The sequence below is a fragment of the Canis lupus genome, chromosome 14 (genome assembly GCF_048164855.1).
Source record: "Canis lupus baileyi chromosome 14, mCanLup2.hap1, whole genome shotgun sequence".
NCBI lineage: Eukaryota > Metazoa > Chordata > Mammalia > Carnivora > Canidae > Canis > Canis lupus.
In genome coordinates, this window is record NC_132851.1 from 15,598,890 (window position 1) to 15,604,889 (window position 6,000).

A 6,000-nucleotide genomic window follows, 5' to 3' on the forward strand; every position below is an offset into this window, starting at 1 on the left:
GGAGCCTGCTTCTCCCTCTGCCTCTGTCTCTGCCTCTTTCTCTCTCTCTCTCTCTCTGTGTTTCTAATGAGTAAATAAACAAAATCTTAAAAAAAAAAAGAAAAAGGTAAAGTGAGGCAAGCACAATATTGTCAAAAAGATGAGTTTATTTGGGAACAGTAGAGGAACTGAAATTTGGCATAATAGGAAACTATAGCTAAGTAGTCATAGGTTTGGAGTAGGCTCTATTTATAGTCAGGGAATGTAAAAAGGGGAAAGTTCAGTTAGAGTCTGCTAAAATCAACAGTAAATCGAGACCAGCTATAAAAATTCCCTAAGCAAAACCAGTCCAGTTATACAAAGAAAGCTGAATTCAACTTATTTTGTGAGATCAACCTGACCTGTGTCATTTCTATTCGTGTCTGTAGAAGCCATGACCAAAAACTTCATAAGGTTGATATGAGATAATGCCTGACAAACCCTTCCGATTTAATAAAATTTCAACATCATTAGTTTTTTGTTAATCAGACATTTATGGGAAATCAGTCTATAAGTCTTAAGTTTTGTTTTCCTGAGGGCACATGAATTCAGTTTTCCATTTTATATCCTCTGGTTTCTTTTAGGTTGAAATTTTTTCACAACTGCTTCCTTCTTTCTCTGTGCTTTCTTAAGATGAAGTACCATGCCATTAAGTGTGATGTGGCTTCCTTAACAAGGACAGAGATTTTGAAAGTCACACTGGAAGTGAATGAGATTTTGCTTACCATGAATTGAAACTTAATTAAAGATAAATGTCAGATGGGAGATAGCCAGACATGTAAATTCTTTGCAGTCCTCCAAGAAAAATCTTCTATGATGTATGTAAATACACCTGCTGAGAAACTCCTTTAAAAAATGGAAGAGGTGAGCAGCCCGGATGGCTCAGCGGTTTAGTGCTGCCTTCAGCCCAGGGCCTGATCCTAGAGACCCGGGATTGAGTCCCACGTCAGGCTACCTGCATGGAGCCTGCTTCTCCCTCTGCCTGTGTCTCTGCCTCTCTCTCACTCTCTCTCTCTTTCAGTGTCTCTCATGAATAATAAATAAAATCTTTAAAAAAATGGAAGAGGAGGGTATGCTTCTTAACATATTCTGAGTCCCACCGTCTAGATACCATGAGCAAAGACATTAACAACAAAAGAAACTGAAAATGAATATCCCATATGAATATAGACCATTTCCTCAACAAATTACTACAAATCAAGTCCTAAAGCATATAAAAAGAGTTACAGGTCATAACCAAATAGGATCTATCACAGGGATACAAGGTAGTTTCAACATATAAAATCAAGGTAGTAGCTCATATCAATGAAGTAAAGGACAAAAGCCATATGGTTATCTCAATAAATACAGAAAAAAATTGACAAAGTCCTATTTTTGTGATAAAACACAATAAACTAAGAATAGAAAAATATTCTCAATATAATAAATGACATCTATTGAAAAACATGCAGCTAACATCATACTAAATGGTGAAATAATTAATGTTCCACACTATGATCAGGAACAAGAAAAATATGTTCACTCTTCCCATTTCCATTCAACATTGTGCTGGAGATTTCAGCCTGGACAGTTAAGTAAGAAAATAAAAGCCTGATTGGAAAGGAAAAAGTAAAGCTATATTTGCCGATGACATGATCTCATTTATATAAAATCCAACAGAATCCACTAAGAAAATGAAAACTAAAAAATGCATTTGGCAAATTTGCAAGGCACAAGATTAGTGTACATCAGTGGTTTCCTACACCGTAGATATGAGCAAACATAAAGTGCAATTAGAAAACTCCATTTACATATAGTCAAAAATATTTAAAAATAACTTCAAATTTGTACTGAAACTATAGAAAATTCATGAAAAAAAATAAGTCTTATATAAATGGAAAAATCTGTAGATTTATTGCTAAGGTGATAATACACCCCAAATTGATCTAGAGATTCACTGTAAGCCCCATCAAAACCCCAGCTAATGTCTTTATGGAAATTAATAAACTGATTCTAAAATGCATATGGAAATTATGGAAAGATTAGCCAAAATAATCTTGAAAAAGAACTAATTTTGAAGACTTCCCAATTTCGAAACATAACACAAAGTTATACTGATCAAGACAGTGTGACACTGGCATACAACATAATTAATTATATAGAGCAACTAAATAGAACTGAGTTCAAAAATAAATCGATACATTTATGATTGACTATCAACAAGTGTGAAAAGAGTATTCAAGGGGGGAAAGAATAGTCTTCAACAAATGTTGGGGACAACTGGATATATATGTGCAAATAAATGAAATTGAATCTGTTTCTCAATCTTATTACAAAAATTAACTCAAAGTGGACCAAAAAAAAAAAAAAAAAAAAAAAAACAAAGTGGACCAAATAACCGAATTTAAGAAATCAGACAATAAAGCTCTTAAAAGAAATGTAAGTATAAATCCTTGTTAACTTTGAGAATTAGAAAATAAGTTTTAGGGGCACTTGCATAACTCAGTGAGTTGAATGTCCAGTTCTTGGTTTCAACTCAGGTCATGATCTCTGCATCCTGAAATCAAGCCCTGTCTCAGGCTTCCTGTCCAGAGGGGAATTTGCTTGAGATTCTGTCTCTTTCCCTGCCCCTCACCACCATGTGCATGTGCTCTCTTTCTCTAATATAAATAAATAAATCTTTAAAAAATAAGTTTTATATATGGCACCAAAAGCACAAGAAACAAAAAAAAACAAAATAGACAACTGGACATCATTGAATTAAAAATTTATGACTTCAAAGGACACTGTCTTTAAAGTGAAAATACAACCTATAGAATGGTACAAAATTTTTGAAAATCATATATCTGATAAGAGACTTGGATCTAGAATATACACAGAACTACTATTAGTTAATAATAAAATTACAAATAACCCAACTGAAAAAAGAGCAAAGGATTTGAATAAACATTTTTCCAAAGAAGATAACTATAATGAATAAGTATGTGAAAAGGTACTCAACATCATTCGTCATTAGGGATTGGGAAATAATTCATTTACTTCATTACTTGTATGTATTAGCCCAATTTCTAGAAAACTCAAATGCTTAGTTTCTTACAGTTTTCATTAGTTTTCCTCTGGAGTTGATATGTGAAACTCCTTGCACTCTGATCCTGAAATGGACTCCCCCACCCCCACCCTACCACCTTATTTTAGTTTTGCCTGTTTTTAATATGATAAAAATATTCTGGAATTGGATATGGATGAGTCTTGTAAATATATAAGAAATTACTGAGTTGAATTTTAAATGGTGAATTTTATGATATGTAAATGTGTGTGTGTATATATATATATATACATATATATATAATTCACAAGGTAAAGGAAGGAAGAGACAAAATATAAATTCATGTTAGAGATCTTAACATACCTCTTATATGGCTGGCAAAACCAGTAGACCAAAAACAAAACAAAAAAGTAAGAATCCAGTTCTGAACAGAACAGTTAAAAGTTTTGGCCAGAGTGGCATGTAGAGAACCTTGCTTCCAATGATGAAATACTTCATATATTTCTCAGGTATCTATGCAACAGTTACCATAACTGGTAGATCTAGAACCAAAAAGAAAGACTTAATAAATAAATGTTGAAATATTCAGAGCCTATTCTTGGACTACCATAAATTTAAGTTAAAAATTATTAACAAAGGATAACTAGAAAAAATACTGGAAAAAATTTTAAAGTATACTTCAAAAATAATTAAAATATGAAGAAAAACTTAAAGGTTGAGATGTACTCCAACCCAACTGTATTCTAAACTGGGTAATAATGAGGATAAGTAAATGGGAACCTGTAGGTTATAATTAAAGTCCTCCAACAGATATTATAACTTTAATGCATATATTAGGAAACACTAAGACTTGAAATTGACTGACTAAGCACTTCCAACTCAGAAAGATAAAAAAAACACCAAATCCTCTCCCTAAAAGAAAAAAAAATACAGATGTGAGACAGAAAACATTGATAAGAAAGAAATGAAATAGAAAAGAGAAAACTAACAAAGCCAGAAGTTGATTCTTTGAAAAAACTAATGCAATTTTTTTTCTCATAGAGACTGAGGAAAGTACAAGTAACTGAACCTGGGAATGATAAAGGAAACATTGCTAGTTCAACCAAAAAGAAAAAAGATGATGATTCTGTGAAAAAGTGTATGCCAAGGAATTTCATAGCTTAAAGGAAATGCGTAATTTTTTTTGGACGACAATTATATTACCTGACACAAGAAGAAATAGAAAATTAGAGTATTCCCAAGTCTATTAAAGAAATTGAATGTGTTATTAAAAACCTTTCTATGAAGGAAACTTCTATTTCAGATTCATGAAAGAATTCTACCAACATAAGAAGAAATAACACCTATGTTGAACAAAGTTTTCCAAAGTACACAGAAAAAAGGCAACATTTCTTAACAATTGTTTAAAATTAATAAAATCTTGATGCCAAAGCTGTTAAACATATATAATAAAGGAAATTATAAATCAGTCTCTTTTTATATACATAAATTATTGATATTTAGTGTATTGGGAAACCATATCCAGATATATAGTATTATGTAATCAAATGCTGACTTCTATACTCTTTCTACTTGTGCAGGTTATTTTTTTCCATTTAAACACTTTCTCTTGCAAGTGAAAAGAAGTGCTTTTTGCTAGATTACCAATGAGATGATGGCACATATATGTTTATAATATACAAGTCATTAATTAGTATTCTTTAGGTCTTCTACATACTTATGTTTTTCCACTTGAAATGTTTCAGATTTAGAAAAATAAGTTACAATATTTAAAAAAATAAGTTACAGTATTTTATTTTGGATGGGTTTTGTCTGTCTGTCTCTCCCTTTATTTCCTATAGTTCCTAATTTAGAAATTTTCTACTATGCTATTCATAGGCTATATATTTGGACCTCTTGCACACTCATTATGAATTCCAACCTTTATTTTATTTTTAAAAGATTTAATTAATTAATTAATTAATTAATTAATTAATGAAAGACACAGAGAGAGAGAGAAAGACAAAGACTCAGGCAGAGGGAGAAGCAGACTCCATGCAGGGAGCCCGACGTGGGACTCCATCCCGGGTCTCCGGGATAACACCCTGGGCTGAAGGCGGCGCTAAACTGCTTAGCCACCTGGGCTGCTATAATTCCAACCTTTAAAACTATAAATCTGTGTCATTTAATGTTTGAAGGCTAAATTCTACCTTGATTGATGAACTTCTGTTTTCTTTTGTTTGCATTTGAATTGCAACAAATTTGATTTGTTGATCTTTTTTCCTCCAAATGTCTGTGTCTTTTAATAATGATAATGATAGTAAAAGCAAACACTCATAAAACATCTGCCTGGCATTATTCCAAGTGATTTTACATGTATTAACTCATACTCTAAAAACTAGTCAGCTACATAATTAGGAGGACCAAATGCAAAATAAAAACACAGGGCTTTCTTTTTAAAAATGAGGAGGAAAGTAGCTCAGTTGGGTAGCTCAGCTGGCCAAACATCCACTGACTCTTGGTTTCAGCTTATGTCATGATCTCAGGATTTGGGATTGAGCTCCACATCTGGCTCCACTCAGCACATAGTCTGCTTATCCTTTTCCCTCTCACTCTCCTCCTTCCCTTCTGCCCGCCCCCCCCCTTAGGTAAATAAATAAAATTTCCAAAAAAGTTTAAAAATAGGAAGAAACTGCCATTAAAAATAAGTACTAAATTATAAAGCTTTTTTCTTTCTTCCTCTTATGAAGAGTTTGCTAATTTGCTAATTTCATTCTAAGTAAAAAATTGAAAATTTAAATTAGCATGAATTTTAGCTTTCATCTTTATATTTTACAAGCCTGTTTTATTATTCTTATTTTTTATTTTAGTCCCTTTAATTCAATTGTTTTAAATTTTTGTTTTAAATTTTAAATCAATTGGTTTAATTGTTTTAAATTTACCTCAGACATAAAAGACATAACTCTAATACAGAAAAA

At 31.9% G+C, this 6,000-nt stretch overlaps 1 long non-coding RNA gene across 3 annotated transcripts in view; it reads left to right on the forward strand.

Annotated features, from left to right (window-relative positions):
- Nucleotides 1-4,582, forward strand: part of LOC140603374 (uncharacterized) — a 124,833-nt gene extending 120,251 nt beyond the window's left edge. Inside the window, exon 5 of one of the 3 annotated variants that reach the window (XR_012006349.1) lies at nucleotides 4,085-4,582. This is a non-coding gene — a long non-coding RNA (uncharacterized lncRNA). The remainder of the gene's footprint in view (nucleotides 1-4,084) is intronic. The other 2 variants (XR_012006347.1, XR_012006348.1) reach the window with 2 other exon arrangements.
- Nucleotides 4,583-6,000: the final 1,418 nt, after the last annotated feature.